At 34.0% G+C, this 20,123-nt stretch overlaps 1 protein-coding gene and 1 pseudogene across 2 annotated transcripts in view; both read right to left on the bottom strand.

The window, feature by feature from the left end:
• The window catches only part of LOC145297246 (CYFIP-related Rac1 interactor B-like), a 317,794-nt gene that overhangs the window by 282,390 nt on the left and 15,281 nt on the right, over nucleotides 1-20,123 (bottom strand). The window lies entirely within an intron of this gene.
• Nucleotides 7,508-7,625, bottom strand: LOC145241663 (5S ribosomal RNA; annotated as a pseudogene).

Genomic DNA, 20,123 nt, shown 5'->3' with positions numbered 1-20,123 from the left:
AAGCTATTAGATCTCAAAAGAGCTTTGACTAATGTTCTCTTACGCACACAGACTATCCTAAAGAAGGTTACAAGCATGTGGTCATTGCCTCTTCAGTGAAGAATATAATTAAAAAAAACTCTAAAAGCGTTATAACCATTCTTATTAGATGTGGAACAAGTCTTCCATCATCGAGATACTATATGCTTGAATTTGTTTAAGTATGTTTTGAATTCTTCTAGAAACACGTGTTAGCATTTCTGCTTCGTAACTAACATTAAATCACAGTATGATATAACTGATGTCACACACACACACACACACAGAGTAAGATATGAAATAAAAATATATTTATAACAATTAAGCTACTCAGAGATGTCCACGTTTCATCCTCATAGGAAATAGTCAGGGTAAATGTACTTTGATGATTCCTAAGAGGGGTTAAACGTGGGCACTTCAGAATTGCTGAATTGCCATAAATATATTTTCATAACTTACCACCTAGCTCTCCTCATGTATTGAGCACTGTAGAAGTAAATACTGAAAATATATACATAATATGTCTCCTTAGTTGTATTATACCAGTATTCATGAAATCTATCTCTACTAACTTATAAAAGGAATTGTGTGTGTGTGTGTGTGTGTGTGTGTGTGTGTGTGTGTGCACGAGTTTATTATCTATGGACCCAAAATGGCTGGGCTGATTTATATAAAATTTGACACAATGTACTTTTTGTGTCTGGCAACATTCTTAGATAGGTTTTGTATCACAACATTTTTCGATAAGTATCAATAATCAAAAAAATATGATGAAAGAAGGAACAGGCGATTTTGACCTAAATTAACACCTTACACAGCCTAACATCAAAAGTACATTTGAGAAGTTTTATTACCGCATAAGCAGAAAGACCTGGTATATAAAATCAACAGTAGGTTTTTTGATATGACAGAGGCACGTTTGAAATGAATGTTTGTGTTTAAAGCATCATTGAAGCATGATACTTGACTTTTGCATTTTAAACTTTAATTCAAGCCATTAAAATAATTTTATAAAATCAACAGTAGGTTCTCTGCAGTGCAATCAAGACTACAATATATTGTGGACTAAGACACTGTAGAGTAGGCATGTGAAGCTTCCTCCCAGTGTACTGCGATGGGTTCAATCGATTTAACTGAAAAATGGATTTCACTGATTTTGATATTAAAAATATGAGTGTTAAACATTAACTGATCATCATTTAATCCCAAGCAACGTCGGGTCACCCTGCTAGTTATCTATCTATACTCCTACAAATTTTTTTTTTTTTGTGTGTATTGATATTCATATTAAAAATTCTTTTTTCTATTTATTTAATAAGAAAATACAACTTTGTTATATATGGGTTGTGGAATTGCATTCATCTGCAAAAGATCTAATTTGGATATTCTTTTAAACATTCATTTTAATTAATTCTCTATTAGTTTCTTTTTCGGTTTTCTTAAGGGATGATCATCTTTAGTTAACTATTATGGATAATTATATTCATGCAGATATTTTACATGGTTTATACTTGCATAATATTTGCGTAAAAAGATTATAGTAAACAAAAACCTCTTTCCATATATATTTATGTATGCATATATATATATTTGTTTAAAAAATTTTGCCTACCAAACTCCTCTGTCAGTTTTTGGTCTTCAGACATGAAAACTTAATATATAGGATATTCAAACCCATGTGAAACTTTATATTTAGGTTTTAGCTTGGGAAAATCGGTGCAACAGTGTGAAAATTAAAGAAATAGAATTTGCGAGATGAAGGTCAAATGCTGGCATTACGAATATGCATGCGTAATGTAATAGCTATTGGTTCATGTTTTAATTTGTAGCTTTGCAGCAAACAGGTCTTCAGAGCTCAGGCATTAACGTCAAAGGAAAAAGTAAATCATAAACTAAATGTTTTGGTTTCGATTCTTAGTGGTGGTGCACAAGTCATTTTTTTTTAACTTTAAATCATTACTATACATTGGGTCCAATATAATATAATGATAAATATGAAATCTGCAGTAATCAAAATATCATATTTAAATGTATTTTACGACCGGGCAATGTCAGGCAACCTGCTAGTAATATATATAATTAGAGACCATACTGTGATTCAATATCGATTTTGGAGCTAGAAGAATTTTACACATGTTATTCCATTGAAAAATTCTGATATTTACAAAGGGTGTGCAATAAGTAATGCCACTGACCCACTTCCAGTTGTTTGATCTAGCTGAAATTTTGCATGTGCAATGATTTATATCTCTATGGGTTATGTGGCAAATTACAACTCTGAACTAATTGTGGTTTATGTTTTAAAGGTGTTTGAACTGAGTCAGGTGTGAAATGGAGCCCGTTGAATGTCGAGCAGTGATCTGGTTTTTGTATTTGAAAGGACGCACACCACAGGAGACGTGATTAAATGAAAGAAACTTATGGTGATAATGCCCCATTATATGATCTTGTAAAACGCTGGCATCGTGAATTCAAACATGGCCAGAAGTCTGTGGAAACAGCTCCAAGACCTGGTCGCCCCCCCCCTTCTGCCATTGATGAGGCATCTGTTCGTCAAGTTGAGGCTGCCATTTTGGAAGATCGGCGCATTACTATTCGCCAAATAGCCCAAGATGTCTGCCAGATGGATTCCCAGGTTGCTCACACCATTCCAGAAGCGAGAACGCGTTGAATACTCGAGGATGAATTTGGAGATGTGCCAAGAAGATGAGTCAAAGTTTTTCAAATGAATGATTACACAGGATGAAACCTGGGTCCATCACTATGATCCAGAGACCAAAGCCCAGTCAATGCAGTGGAAGCACTTGGACTCACCACCTCCAAAGAAGGCAAGGGTGCAGCCCTCCGCTGGCAAGGTCATACTCACAGTCTTCTGGGACCAGGATGGAGTAGTGATGACAGATTTCCTGGCAAAGGGTACCACAATTACAGGAGCTTATTATGCTTCACTTTTGAAGAAATCAAGGGAAGCTATCAAAATCAAGAGGCGGGGCAAGATCAACAAAGTTACCCTTCTCCTGCAGGACAACGCTCCGGTCCACAACTCGCATGTCGTCAGATCAGAAGCACGGGCGTGTGGTTATGAAATCCTTCCCCATTCTCCCTACTCTCCTGACCTTGCACCCTCTGACTTTCACCTCTTCCCAGCCATGAAGTTGTTTTTGAAAGGAAAGCGTTTCCCAGATGATGCAGCCTTGATTTCTAAAGTCATGTCATGGTTGGAGGACCAACCTGGGGTGTTCTAAAAAAACGGTCTCCAGAGTTGCATCAAACGATGGGAGAAATGCATAACTCTAGGTGGTTCCTATGTAGAGAAAGACTAATAACTGTGCCAAGTTTCGTTGCTCTACTGCTATGGGAAGTGGGTCAGGGGCATTACTTATTGCATGCCCCTCGTATCTGGAAGTTTTTTTGTTTTTTTCATGTAGATGTTGCAAAGTTTTCGTTTGGCAATTTTCTCTGAAGATAACTTGGAATTTGTTCAGCCATGCAATGAATTTTCTTCAGAAACGCATGTAAGATTTTCCTTTGGCTCCAAACTTGACAAAATAAAAATCAGTTTGATAAAACTTATTTGTCATTTTATTCATAACTTCATTGCAATTTTAAAAATAACTCTTTAATGGTTTAAATATTGAGCTTCTTTCTGTTTTGGAAATTGATTCTCATAAAAATCGATATGAACTATCTAAAAAAAAAAAAAAAAATTTTTTTTTTTTTACAAAGACCGTTCCAAAAGTAAAGCCTCCTATTTTTTTCTAACTCAAAAAGTTGAAGAGCTACAAAGATAGGACTGGTACCATTAAAACGAGTGACATCTGCGCTCCAGATTTTATTTTTCTACATAGTCACCACTATTCTCAATGCAATTTTGCCAGGAATTTAGTGACGCATCTCTGCTTCTGATGCACAGCCTGACAGAGGTTGGTTTCTTAGAGTCTCACATCGTCTACAGAAAGATGAAACGTTCAGTCATCACAACAATGCAATTTGCAATCCCCTTTGATCTATTCAGGCAAAATAGAAATAAGATGCATTATTTTTGGAATGTCCCTCATATAATATTACATTATATTTCCACAGTCAAAAAACTCTGCAGCTCACAAGAGCCATGACAGCCAAAAAACCGGAAGTCCAAGACACAAGTTTCTCCCTCATTTGGGCTCACAAGTTAGACACATCCAAACTCTGAATTCGAAAGTCAAGTCTCTTGCATGCGAGGCGAGTACTCTGCCACTTGAGTAACCGCGCCACAAACAAGAAAGTCTATTAACTAACACAGATCAAACAAACTGCAGCGAAATCTGACTATAGAATGAACCTACTTCGTATTTTATGTCTTCCAATTTATGGTGTTTGGTTTGGTTGTTTTGTAGAGGAAAATTGTTTTTGGCTTTGCAGAACATGATTTTGTTTTGCAATGGGAAAAGGATAAAAAAAACAATAACATCAATGTTTGTGCATTTGAAATCAAGAAAACCGGTATCAGCAGGCAGCCTACTCTAGTAACACCAGTATGTGATTCCAAATCCAAACCTATACTATTACTATCTTGTAATTCTAAATGCATATAGTGTAGCAATTGTTCTGTTATGATAGCATGTTGCCAAGCATTATAATTTCCTTTAGAAAGTGGGAAGGGGGGGCAGTGTAGTTTACATTCATTCGTCATATACACTAGCAAAAATATGCAAACATAGGAGAAGCATATTATTTTATTTTTTTTATTCAATTTTCACCCCAAACAAGGCACAGTGCCACTTTGAAGTAGGGGGATACTTTCGGGAACATAAGTTGTATGAAGGGAGATGAACAGCAAGATGTCTGTTCACATTGCACTTGAACTTCTGCATGTCAGTACAGTTGGGAAAGCAGAATCCCGGAAAGGAGTTCCAAAGTCTAGCAGTTCTGGGGAAGAAACTGTTGGAGTAGAAGGCTTTCTTACATCTAGGGAACTCTACTGTGTAGGGGTGGGATTTAGCTGCTTGTCGGAGGTATTTACGTCTAGGGTGTACGAGTGCTTGTAGTTCGTCAGAGCATTCACCATTAAAATACTTGGAGAACAGGAAGCGGGGTGCAACATTTCGTCGATGGGACAGAGGCTGAAGCTTAGATGACAGTTCAGGACCTATCAGGTTGGCGACTCTTTTGAATCCTATCCAGGAGGGAGAGACTAGTAGCAGCTTGCACTCATAATACAAATGTGCTGTATACTATGTTTTTTATTTATTTACTTATTTAAACAGACTGAACTTGAATGGAGAAGATAATTAAAAAGGAGATTCCCAAAGAGGCATGACAAATAAAATACATAAGCCTAAATTGCATAGAGACTAAATTTTGTGGAAAATATTCCTAAACTTGAATGTCTATGTTAAAAGTTGAAGTACCCAGTTATTTGCTTTGTTATCTACAGATTCAATTGTGATTTCTATTTTTAGAAAAATGACGATAGTGTAGACAAGAGAATTTGAAAGAACTAGACTTTTTAACCAGTTAAAAAAAAAAAACAGGCTAAAGTGTGGAACGGACAGGTAGACATATATACAGGTGATTGGGGACCGCCAGCAAACTTAATATTCCATTGACACTTTCTCATAGGGTGAATGCTATACAATAAACAAAACAAACAAAAACAGGCTAAAAAAAAAAAAAAAAAGGAAAAAAAGGAATGGACAGGCAGACAGATATATACAGGTGACTGGATTCCCTTGACACTTTCTCCTTTGGAGGAAACCGGTTCAATCCTCCTAGAATGAATGTCGTAAAACAAACAAAAACAGACAGATATAATGTGGAATGCGTTTTAGCCTATTAAAAACGGACAAAAAGTTATATTGATTTAGAATTTAGAATTAGTGCTTTATGACAAATTGATGATTGAATATGATTAAATTTGCGTCCATTTTTGTATTAAATACTAATCACCATTAATCTACATATCTATGAGTGTGTGTGTGTGTGTGTGTGTGTGTGTATACATTTCTCTACACAATAACTGTCAATTTTCAATCTACAGACTCGAAATTTAATATACAGGGTATGGAGATTTGGGAAAATCTTTGTAATCCGTTTTCGGCTAGAAATTTGGCTGTTAAGGGGTCAACCTTTGAGAACTCTACCAAATCTTCTCCGCCAATTTTGGGTATAAACAATTGAAATTTTAGATATATGTTCCTTGGATATGGATCTAACTTAACTTGATTTGAGTCCAAAACAATAAATGTTAAGGGGTCATAATAGGGGTCAAAGTTTTTAAAATTTGACCTCTGTGATCTCTGTCAAATTACTGAAATTTTACATAAAGAGTATTCAGAGATAGGGCAAGCTTTTTAATTGGTTTGGGTAAAAAATTTGAGCTACCAATATATAAATGTATGTATGTATGTTTGCATGTCTGCCTAAAACTTTTGACAGAGACGACGGATTTTCACAAGATCATTATCGTTTTGAAGCTCGACTCTTCAGACGACAAATACCGAAAAATTGGCTAAAATCATTAATTTCTTCACCCTCAACTGGGCACTTTTCTACAGCGAGAGGTTGCTTTTTTCACCGATATTTTCGAAAGTCATCCCCTCTTTTCGATTGTCTAGCTTTAATTTAAACCTACATCACTTCCAGTTTGGCGGTGGTCATAACAGCAAAGATGTCACATTTTTTCCCCATTCTTTTCCTCCTTTGCGGTACAGGTTCGAGTCTGCCTTCCTACTACCACTTTTTTTGCTCAACACCTCCAAACATCCGGGCAACACCGGGCACCCATGCTAGTCTCTATAATTCGCAACTGTACAACAAATAGATACCGTAATACTTAATTCACTGAACCTCATCATAAAATGTCCAATCAAAACTTCAGCCAGATAATAGAAAAAGTGGAATGGACAGACAAGAAGTATAGAGATATGAATAAAGGTTATTTCAAAATAGATAACGTAGCTTATTTCTCGGTCTGAGGTTTAACAGTTAATACCTTATTAATATTAGCCATGAGGAAATATACAGATAAACTTTATGGCATTCATATCCATCAGTGGCAAGTCCATCACATGATCCTATAACAAGGACAAGATCTCCAACAAACCAGACAAAAGTACTACCAAATATAAAATATGAAAAAATCTGATTAACAAAGTAGCAAAAGATAAGCACCACAGGTTTCACATTAGCAAAGCAGGTTTTATTGTTATCAACTGGTCATGGAAATTAACATTTCTTATCACATTGGTTCACATGTTTGTAGACAATGTATTCAATTTTCTGAAAGTCACAAGACTTAACGATAAAATTTGAAAAACACAAAAATGTCTTTATCCACCTCCCAGTCTTGAAAGATAATGGATGCCTCCTGTAAGGATAGCTGCGTGTGAAATTATGAGGCAAGGTTTATGCAATCCCTAACAACACCTCTCCTGAATCGGCACTGCTTGAGTCCAGTGGCAAGGTGAAGTTCAGGAGAACTAGAAACAATGCCAAGATAAGCGGAGAGCACATACAGCACCTGGAATTTCCAAATGGTCACCCATTTTAGTACTAACCAGGCTCAATGTTGCTTAACTTCGGTGACCTAATAGGAACCAGTGTGTCAATATGATTATGCCGTATGTACTCGTATATGTTCCTATCACTATATACTTAAAAAAGGGGGAAAAAACAGACGACCCAATATTACAGCAAATAACTTACACATAGGAATCTATGATAAATGACCTTTCATTGCAGTAAATAACCAAACAGGATTGAAATGTTAAAATGCTGTTAAAAACTAACAAACTAATCGAAATAACCGTGACAAGGTATGAAAATATATATATATATATATCTTCTTAACCCCAATCCCCACCTCCCAAATACATACTTGGTATGTTACTCCTCCAATTTCTCAATCAGCATTTCTCAATCTGGGAATTCTAAAGTTCCACAAGAACAAGGGAGATAAGCTAATTTACAAATCCATCTGTGGTCAAGGTCTGGATTTCTATGAACTTAGTTTCTTTATTATTCATAGAAAAGCAATTGAGCAGTTTTCGACGTCTTCAAAGCATGAGCAAACCTTTTTTCTTCACAGAGCAAAGACAGAAATCGTGTTCTTTCAATATGTGATCCACCAAACGTTTTCTAGCCCTAAGCATTAGGCAAATCACATCTCAGAAGAGCACCAAAATTGTTCCATCTTAATTCAGAATAAAATCTGTGTTTATTTAAAGTTTGATCTCAAATTCGACATGATTTATACTTGCGTAATATTTGCATAAACAGATTATAGTAAACACAAACTTCTTTCTACATATATTTATGTATGCTTATATATATATATATATATATATATATATATATATATATAATGTGTGTGTGTGTGTGTAAAAAAAATCACAGCAAAAGACATCCGAGTTTCACATCAGAGCATGTTTTAATTAAAGTCAATTTAGTATTTATGTAGTCATACGGAAAAAAGGGGGCATTTTAATACTTATTCTTCTTGAACTATATAAAAAAACAACATGGTGGCATGAAGTAAATGTACTACTTCCAGTTCCTTTTTGTTAAAAATCTTGATTATTTTAACGTGTTTTTCTTTAACTCTAAATCGATTTTAACTCAAAATAGTTCATCGTGTAATAATCTATAGATCTATAAAAGTGAAATTGTCTGTGTGTGTACATTTCCCTACAAAACAACTGTCAATTGGGGTATTGAGATTTGGGAATTCAGCCAGAAATTTGGCTGTCAAGGGGTCGAAGTTCAACGATTTGATCTTTGAGAACTCTACTAAACTTCTCTGCCAATTTTGGGTCTAAACACTTGAAATTTTACATGTAGGTTACTTGCACATGGATCAAAGTTTTTAGTTTGATTTGAGCCCAAAACAATAAATATATTAAAGGGTCGAAATTAAGGTCAAAATTTAAAAATATTTGACCTCTGCGGTCACTACAAAATTACTCAGCCAATTTTTGGTCTAAAAATTTGAAATTTTACATAAAGTATATTCAGACATTGGGCAAGCTTTTTAATCGGTTTTTGGCCGAAAATTTGGCTACTAAGGGGTCAAAGTTCAAAAGATTTTACCTTTGCGGCCTTTAGCAAACTATTCAGCCAATTTTTGGTTTAAATAATCGAAATTTTACATAAAGGATATTCAGACATGCAGCAAGCTTTTTAATCAGTTTTTGGGAGAAAATTTGGCTGCCAAGAGGTCAAAGATGAAAGAGTTGACCTTTGCAGACTCTACCAAACTCCTTCACTAATTTTGGGTCTAAACACTTGAAATTTTAGATGTAGGTTACCTGGACACGAGTCATACTTTCTAATATATATATGCCCATAAAGTTATGAATAGTACATAGGGCCTGAGCAAAGCCGGGCTGAACTGCTAGTATATAAAAAAAAAAAAATTTTTTAAAAAGACATTTTTACTGCCTATATACAAGTTTTCATTGCATTTTGTTTAGGCTTACTGAAGAAAATCTGTGTGTTTATCTAAAAGTTCCACCTCAAATTCAGTATTTGTGTATCAAAAGACAAGCACAACAGGTTTCACATTAGAGAAGCGAGTTTCGCTGTTATCAAATGTTCATGAAAGAAACATTTTCTTATCTCATTTATTGGTTCATGTGACATTTTTGCCTTGGCGTTTTACATGATGTCTTTTTAACATTACCAGTAAAGAATAAAGGTTATCCAGCATATTTCTCGAGGCATTTCATTGTTGTCTTAGATCCACCATTTTCTAGACGGTGATAGCTGATTTGGTGTCCCCGACGAAACATGTTCCAACAAATATTTTAACTGAAGGAATTTATCACATATTTAATTATGGAGACATTTTTAGACAAATTATTATGATCATTAGTAGTAATAGTAGTATTTGTATTATTATTATTATTATTATTATTATAAGTAGTAGTTTTTTTGGTATAAGAATGATACTTTTTTATAAAAAAAAATGTTTAATTACGTTTATGATCATTATGATAGTAGTATATGTAGTAAAGTAACAACTTACGTATTATAATAATCTTAATCTTTTACATATATAAAAGCCAAAATGTGTGTTAGTGTGTCCATTTTTGTGTATGTTCGCCAAAGGCTTGGGGAGGGGCGGTTACTGTTTCTTAGAACCTTTTATATGCTACATAGATTATAAAATCTAATATTTATCAAACGAGGTCGCATGTATCTTTAATTTGGGCGACTTTTACGCGCTATTTCTTGGTCAACGCGTATTTGCTTGGCTTTTCAGTATAAAAGCGAAACTGAATCTGTAGCATAAACCAGTTCCAAGGCACTCGTGCTAGGAACATCCTGAAAAGCAATGAGGTTTCATCAATGCGGGGGAAGCCCCTTATATCAGACAATTGCTATTCATTGGGACACTGCCCTTTAAATGGGGAGCTGGTTTTCCCAACATCTTGGAGGGAAATGCAGAAACTAGCTTGCAGCCAAAGTTAATTTCCTTACCATATGGCGTGATGTTTGATCTCATTAAATTCACGCAACTGTCATTTTACTTTTTAATTGTTAAATTAAAACGCTTTTCATTCCTCTTCCTTCATGGCTGAGCGGGTAAGATACCAGTCTTTCTTTTCCACCTTCGCGTCAAGGCTTCGGGTTCGAGCTTACCTTCCTACCTTTTATTTTCTTTTACACCTCCAAAACATCAGAGCAACGCCGGGCACCCCCACTAGTCTATAATATAAATCTCACCTGTCTGTTTAAATGTATGTATGTATGTCTGTAGGTCTGCCTAAAACTTTTAACAGAAGTGACAGATTTTTACAAGATCGGTATCATTTTGAAGCTCAGCCCTTTGGGCGACAAATATCAAAAAAATGGCCAAAAATATTAATTCCTTCACCCTCAACTGGACACTTTTCTACAGGGACGAGTCGTTTTTTTTTGTCGAAATTTTGGAAAGTCATCGCCTCTTTTTGATTATCTAGCCTTAATTTAAACCTTCGTCACTTCCGGTTTGGTGATGGATGCAACAGCAAGCACATCACTTTATTTTTCCACGTTCTTTTCCTCCTTCAAGGTTCAAGCCTGCCTGCCTACTACCACTTTTTTTTTTTTTTTGCTCAACACTCCAAACACCCAGGCAACGCCGGGCACCCAGGCTAGTACATAATAAGTAAGAATCCAGTACATCATATTGCTGAAGAATTTTTAATAATACTTACCATAAATTCATTCAATGAAAACGTGTTTGGGAACGTCTTTTTTATGTCACATATTATTAAAAGTAATTAATTAAACATTTAAAAAAAAAAAAAAATTACTTATTACTTATAGTCATAGTGAATGGTGTATGACTTACCCTGATGATATCTTTTCAACATTATCAGTAAAGGATGAATAAATAATAAACTGATGCAGCAACTTTCTGTTTTCGTTCTGTTTACATTTATATTAAAGATTTTAATACGTGTTCATTTGTAAATCGAAACTTCCTGATGAATTATAAACGAACAGTACGAATTTTATTTAGCATATTACTAAAAAAAAAAAAAAAAAAAAAAAAATTTGACAGTGTTACCTTTTCAGTAATTCAAAATATATATTATGACATTAACCACGTGAACTATGATGAAAATAAAATGAGAAAGGTATGGTATGTAATTTGGATTTTGTGCAAGGATCCCTTGTTACTTGTCAAATGTGTGTTTTTAGAGGGGTGTTAGTTTAAGAGATTTCTGGCAGTTTCAGTTGTCAAAGTCAAATATAAAGATTTTATTTAATAATTTCTTTAATGCCAATGAAGTTCAGTAATTAAGTGATTGTGTGAGGAACGGTATCTACTAAAGTACTCTGTCAATTTTTGATCTACAGACTTGAAACTTGTTATATAGGGGATTTGGCCTTGTAGAACAAATTCCATTTGGTTTTTAGTTGGTAAAAATAGTTGGAGTGCTAGATGTTAATTTCGATTCTATCTGATGGCATGTTTTGTTTTTACTTTTGAAATCACTACAATATATCAGGTACAATATAATAATTAATAGAGGATTGGCTCTATAATAATAAATACGAAATCTGTATGAATCAAAATATCATATTTAAACATATCTTATGACTGGGCAATCCCGGGCGGCCTGTAATAATATATATATATATATATATATATATATATATATTACAGAAGCTCAGATCAACCTGGTATCTTAAATTTCAAGCTGAGAGAGAGTGGACAAAGACGAAAAAATAATGGGTTTCCCTCAGTTTTAAACTGCTCTCCCAGCTTGAAACCTAAGGAACCTTGTTGATCTGTACTTCTGTGATATTATAAAAAAAGATGTGTTTTATTATTAAGGCCGTGACAGCAGAATATTCTTTTCATTGTTTTGACTCTTGAGTACATATCCGTTAATATCTTATATATTTTTATGTAGACTGATGTGGTTCTCGATTGATTAACTGTGTGTAACTGCGTCGGATATATACTCGAGAGTCAAAAGAATGAAAAGAATATGCTGTTGTCACAGTCCTATTTATTATTAAATAATCGAGCATTCTTTTGGACTTTTTTCTACCAAATGAAATGAAGATTTATATAGGAGAGAGAGATTGCTTGAAAGAAAAAGGGGAAAAAAGGTGACCTTCACCGCTAAATTAATTTAAGATTGTAATGGGGAGGGGGTATCATAAATCGTCAAAAAAAAAAAAAATATATGAATTAACAAAAATAACTGCAGAACAAGAAAAGCAATTTGAAAGATAAGAAAATCTATTTATGTCATTGCACTCACTCCATCTAGTCAAGTAAAATATTGTGATAAATAAATTTTTGTATGGTTTCATTTCTTTAAAAAATGAGCTGTACTTAACCGCGTTGCCCGAGAGTCTTTACTTTCGTTTTTATTTTATTTATTTTTCTTTAAGAATTTATTTGGTATCGTTTGGCAATTATTAATTGAACGAAATTGTTATAAAAGTATAACTAACTAGCAAGGAGACTCGACGTTGCCCGGGATTGAATCATGATCAACGAATGTTTCACACTTCGTTTAATCCACAAAAAATAATAAATAAATAAATAAATAAAAATAAAGAATGCCCTTTTTTTTTTTTTTTCTTGGGGCATTTTGCCATTCAACTTCAATAAGATCTACTATCTATGAAGGCCCCGAAGACAATTAATCTACGTCTTTTTCTCTTTCACTTTGCTTATTTTCAGAATATATTAAAACAGCACTTTATGTCGCTTATTGCCATTCATACAAAACATTTACTGAATCGGCGCCTATTTTTTTTTTTTTTTTTTTTCCAGTTGTAAATTTAATTTTTAATTTCAGAACTATTTAAATCAGAAACGGTGAAACCTATTACGAAATTTTTTTACGCTTTAAAACGTAACATTTCCTTTGCTGGAGTCAAATACCGATATGCATGCATTATACTTTTACAAGTTTGCCTTGTAATTTGTTAGGTAAAAGTACAGAATATTTACAAAAAATGCCCCTTCCCATGTTAAGGATAGGTTTCTAAATAATAGCGTTATTATTTCCACAAGGTACCTTTTCTGCAAAAGTATGAATTTTTATCATACGTGCTTCAATGCTTTATAAAAATACTTTATTCAAAAGATTTTTCTGTTAATTATTTTAACAAAAAAGAGTATTTGATCTACCCTGTAATTTTACCCAAAACTTAAATGAACAAAAATACAGTTAACAAATACATTTTGTTTAATAGTATGTTGCTTTTCGTAATTCGTTTTATTTTAAGTCAGTTTCCATTTTGTTTGTGTAGCCGGAAAATGTTAACACACACACACACACTAATATCTATCTATATATAGATTATATATGTCATCCACATACAGTACTGTTTCGCTGTATTACAGCTCGTCAGTGCGGTTACACAGGCAACTACCTCAAGCCAGGATCGAAATCCGACCACCCAAGCGACAGTCAAGGCTTCTCGCCACTAAGCAATTCGGCTGCTGCTGTGCGGGTAGTGAATTAACAATGTTTTGACATCGTCCAAATGCCTAAGCTTGATTTGTTCACACAAAGAGCATCGCTTAATACGCTAATGGCAGTTTGTATATCACTTCCCAATATGCTCAACCGAAGAATAGAAATACCTCGGCTCAAACAAAAATTTACTGATCGAAATAAGCACAATTAGAATCAACACACTTTTGCCAACACAAAACAAGTGCATGCCAGTAACATAAAAATCTTGCGTTCTGGTGGTGATGAAGTCGCTGAAGGCATTTTTGATATCGCTTAGGTTTTTGAAGCATTTCTCATGCAGAAAGTTGTCGAGATGCTTGAAAAAGTGGTAGTCGGTAGGTGAGAAGTCTGGAGAGTATGGTGGATAAGGCAGAGTTTCGCAGCCTAATTCGCTCAACTTCTGCAGGGTTGGTTTAGCAACAAGCGGTCAGGCATTGTTGTTTAGGAGAATTGGGCCTTTTCTGCCGACTAATGCTAGGCGTTGTTGTCGAAGTTTCTGATGCATTTCATCCATTTGTTGACAGTACTTCTCTGCCATATTGATTTTGCCTGCATTCAAAAAACTATAATGAATGAGACCAGTCGCAAACCACCAGTCAGCATGATCTTTTTTTGGTGCAACTCTGGCTTCGGAAAGTGTCATGGAACTTTGTCGGCATCTAACCACTGAGCTGAGTATTGCCGGTTGTTGTACAGAACCCACTTTTCATCGCAAGTCACAATGCAGTTGAGAAACGGGTCATCCTTGTTGCGTAAAAAAGGGGAAGATGACACTTCATAATGGAATTTCTTTTGGTTGTCGTTCAATGTATGAGGCATCTATTTATCAAGTTTTTTTTTTGCCTTTTCAATCTCTCTCAAGTGGTTGGAAATCGTTGTATACGTTACATATAATTCAGAAGCAAGTTCTCGAACAGGTGTGTGTGGATTGGCTTCAACTAAGGCTCTTAATTGATCGTTGTCAACATCTGATAGTTGATCATGAGTTATTTTTATTTTATTTTTTTTTTTTACTTTTTAAATTATTACTATATACTGGGTCCAATCTATATATCTATAAAAGTGAACGTGTCTGTCTGTCTGTCTGTGTGTCTGTGTACATTTCCCTACGCAATAACTCTGTCAATTTTTAGTCTATAATCTCGAAATTTGAAATACCGGGTACTGAGATTTGGGAAAATCGATGTGACGGGTGTCAGCCAGAAATTTGGCTGTTAAGGGGTCAAATTTCAACGATTTGACCTTTAAGAACTCTATCAAACTCCTCCGACAATTTTGGGTCTAGACACTTGAAATTTTAGATATAGGTTCCTTGAACCTGGATCTAACTTAATAAAGTGGTTTGAGCCCGAAACTATAAATTTTAAGGGGTCATAATAGGGGTCAAAGTTTTAAAAAATTAACCATTTTTTTTTGTTTTTTTGCTTTTTTTGCACAGCATACACCTCCAAACACCCGAGCAACGCCGGGCACCCCTGCTAGTATAATATAAATACAAAATCTGCATTAATCAAAATATCATATTTAAGAGTATTTTACCACTGAGCAATGCCGGGTGACCTGCTAGTATATATATATATATATATATAGGATTTTCAAGTAAAAATTCAATTTTATAGTGTTTTTCGGTTATTAAATTGTTAGATGAAAGTACAGAATACTTTTTTAAAAAGTCATTCCTTTCAACATATTAAGAACCGATTTCTAAATTATGTTATTATTTCAGCACGTTCCGTATTCTGCATAAGTACAAAACAAATGTTTGCATTAAGAATCTTTATTTCAGCTTAAAATATCAACATAACACCGTTTTCAGCGATTTTCAGCGTATTATATATATATATATATATATATATATATATATATATATATATATATATATATATATATATATATATATATATATATTTTAATAATAAAGATCTTCATGGTGATTTCTCCATAAACATGAAGCATTGAAAGTAACTTTAAAGTCTTTGAACTGTTGAATCCAAAATAATTTCTGTTTGATATACATATTCTTAATTTCTTCGTTCATAATATAACTTTCAGAGTGTTTTACTTTCGCAATTGTATATATTAATTTACGTGACAGTTCAGATTAGTTAACATAGCCCCATTCCTCATCCATGTTAAAAATGGCGTTCTAAATAATATTAATTCATCACGGAAGCTTCATCTAACCACTGTTAAATCACAATGATTATTATGATTATCATTTTAAATGGTCGTGACTTTCGTTTTCTTATTTCTAATACATTTACAGTTATACAGTAGAACCCTGGGATACGATGACCTTAGGATACATTTTTTCAGGTTACGATGTGGAATACGACATTTTTCCAGTCCCTGATTACGGTTTTGCCCCCGCCTTACGGTGTTATTTATAACGTTATTTGATTATATACATGTGGATTATATACTGTATTTTGTTACTAATTTTTAATGTCGTATCCAGGGGTTCTACTGTAATACTATATGGTTTTCTGTATTCATACTTTTTGTTTTTAATATTATTTTGATTTATTACAATTATTTTATTGATTATTATTTGCGATATTGATATTAATGTTATTATCGTTGTTTCATTTATTACCATTCCATTTAACTTTTTTTTCTTAGTTAATAGTATAATTTTATCGCTATGGTTAGTTCTATTAGTATTATTACGAGTATTACTATCAATAGTATTATCATTACTTGTATTATATTTTTTTCGGTTTAACTATATCATTAATAGTAATAGTATGACAATTTGATCCTTTATCTAATTTCCCGGGCAACGCCGGGATACGGGTAGGATAGTTTTAAATAAGTTATTTTTATATTAACAAGACCAGCTTCACGTCGTTGCCTACACTAAATTAATTGTAACTCCAATCTATTCAACGTGTCATAAACTTTAATATATTTCCCCAAAACCTCTGGCCTTAATGGAGGGAAGACTAAAACTTGCTGCTATAGTTTCAAATGATCTGAAATAACAGCAAGGGGAGACTTGATTCCAAATATTTCTCATGTTATATCTCCCCTCTTTGGTTTTCATACATAAAGTAAATTCCACAGAATCAAGTCTCTCCTTGCTGTTATTTCAGATCATTTGAAACCATAGTAGCAAGTTTTAGTCTCCCCTTCATCAAGGCCAGGGGCTTTGAGGAAATATCAGATATTTTGTAATTCATAAGCAAAACTAGGAAAACAAATGACCATGATTGAAACATTTTATGGCTGTAAAAAAGTGACAAAAATAGGCTCTGGATGATCCACTTAATGTGCGACCTTAAGGGCAAATATTACATAGCCCACTACATAATTCAGGTCATTACCTTTCCAATGAGCCTTCATTTCATTAAATTCTGATCAACAGTCGCTGAGATTTGGAACTTACAAAATTGCCCAAAAAGGTGGTGTATATATGATGACGATGATTGCAACGTCTTATCAGACGAGTGCCACTCCCTCAGACACTTAAAGTCCATGAGCCCAAATGCCTGAGGGAGTATCTATACAAAGATGATGTTACAGAGTCTTAGCTTTGCATGATAGTTAAGTCTCTCTCTCGGTTCAAAATGTTGAGAACAAGCAAGAGCAAGATAGCCAGTAACAAATTAAACTGCAGACCAGCTTAATGCGGGTACTGGTCTCCCGCTTTATGCTTTTTTTATATCAGAGATTTGCTTCACCTAGAAAGGTTGCCTTCACCACGGCTTACGGGAGCCCTCTCCACCCCAACACACATATACACACACACAAATATACACGGTGCTAGTTGGCCGTTGACCCAGAAAAAGGGTTCATTCGCCCATTGGTGTGTATGTGTATATGTATATATATATATATATATATATATATATATATATATGCACACACACACACACACACACACACACACACACAATGGTAGCCAAATTGAATATTGAAATGCTCATAGCTTTGGTTCTAGGAGATGAAACTACTCGTACATGAAAAATTTCAGGCACTTGAAGACTATTCTATGGTTCAAATTTTATGACAATTGTTAAAAAAAGAACCTATATCTTCGAACCAATAAAATATGCCCAAATTTTCCTACATTTGTATATACAGTGTCCTGCAAGCCAGCTTCAGTTTTGCTGCTTCGGTTGTCTCTCCTGTGGCCTTACCATGCCATTAATATGAATAAAATATCAATACGAAAAATATATAAATGTTTATATCTTTTTTGTATTTATTTTCTATGTGTTGACGTGCAGGAATACAAAAAGCCTTTGGGGAAAAAAATGTTTCTTTCAAAATCACATAATTTTCGACCGATCCTTCGGTCTTCCTCGGTATATATATATATATATATATATATATATATATATATATACACACACACATTGTTTACCTACTGCATATCGCACTTTCGCAAAAAAGAATTAAACTTAACATTTACCCAGACAAGATTTTTTTTGGGGGGGGGGGTGTAACTTATTTATGAAACAAGGTTCTTTATTGAACGATTTCTAGTGTGTACCGATTTACTTGTCTCTCAACCAGGGCAGATTTGGACAAGGTCGGTTTTTAACAGAGGCGGAGGGGGGGGGGGTCCAGCTCTTTAAAAAGTAGATATTCTGGATTGAGACAAAGAATTAAACTGCCTCAGTCAGTATCCCACACCCTGCTCCCAGCCAAACGGGCAATGAATCGGCGATTCTATTCTAAATCGCGTATCAGCTTTATACGATACTTATTGTTAAGTATTCATAAAACCCGATTTGAATTATGGGTGAATTGAATGGGTCGGAATTCATACCTTTCTCGATAGTAGTGCACTGCAGTGCAGTGCACTACATGAGTGACCGTATATTGGAATGTATTCGAACTCGTTAACTATTAGGTCAGAGTCGAACTTAACCAGTGACTGTGTAACAGGTTCGTCATATGGTGTGGGAGAGGGTGGTATGTACTGGTCGGAAACTTATTTTTCATTTTTTCTTTCAAACACATGACTTTCACGTTTGGTCTCGCACAGATTTTCCAGTATTAAAAGAACGTGTTATTGATTTCCACTAAGTACACATTAATGTCCGAGTGAAGAAGACACAAAATGTACTTTTATTACTCAAACCATCTAATAGCGCGTGTATGACAAAACTGTCAAAACAGAACTCTACTAGGCATTTCCTCCTCCTTCGGGAGGAGGAATTGGTTTGTTACCGATTTCCTGATGTGTTTCCATTAGGGATTACCGATGATTCTGATCCAGGCAAATTTTTCCAAATAAATCAATTGAAGTTGACAACATTCAAAACTTTATACAAAAAATCTGACAAAAGTACATAAAAAAAAAATAAATAAATAGATAAAGCAGATTTTGAATCTGCAAAATTTTGTAAATTGAAATTCATTTTCGGGCATTTAACAAAACGATAAAATGGTCCAGAAACAAATATATAATTAATAAATATTACCAAAGGCAACATAAGTTACTCTATATTCTACCTGGATTTTTTTTTTTTTTCCTGTGTGTTTTAACTTTTTTAAGGCGTTTAGTGTCGAGTATTACGTTTCATCAAGAAAATAAAATGCCAGACATGACATGGTCATTTTTAGAGTCTCGATAATTGCTAAAAAAATCGAATATTGCACAACATACGGATAGAAATCCAGAGAATAACTGCCACGGATAGAAGAGTAATTCATCTTGCCTTTGGTAACATTTATTTGTTATAGATTTGTTTTTTTAAGAACTTTTGCATTTTGTTGTCTATACTGACATATCCCGATTTTCAACTAGACAAGAAAAAAAATTCAAATTTCTGGTATTGTTTTACAAAATTTTAGGAAATATAGACTGATATCTAAATTGATTAAATGTCTAACGATTGCAACAACAGTCATAAAATAAAAATATTACGAAACATGACTGAATATGATTTTTTCCGGGTTTTTTTTTTTTTTTATAAAACGGCAACAAATGTTGGCTTATGTATGTTTTCTGCTTCTCAAATTCTCATTTCAAAAGACGTCATTACGTTTACTATTGATTATTTTAAAAGAACGTGCTTTTTTGCATATATTTTTTTTAATCAATTTCTTACATTTTGATCTACCGTCGTTACCCATTTGTTAGTTAAGAACTATTTTTCTAACATAAACAAGTTCTTTTTTATAAATTAAATA

Source organism: Euprymna scolopes, chromosome 2 (genome assembly GCF_053919585.1).
Source record: "Euprymna scolopes isolate OS-2025 chromosome 2, ASM5391958v1, whole genome shotgun sequence".
NCBI lineage: Eukaryota > Metazoa > Mollusca > Cephalopoda > Sepiida > Sepiolidae > Euprymna > Euprymna scolopes.
The sequence above is the reverse complement of the archived record's forward strand: the minus strand, read 5'-3'. Positions and strand labels throughout refer to the sequence as shown.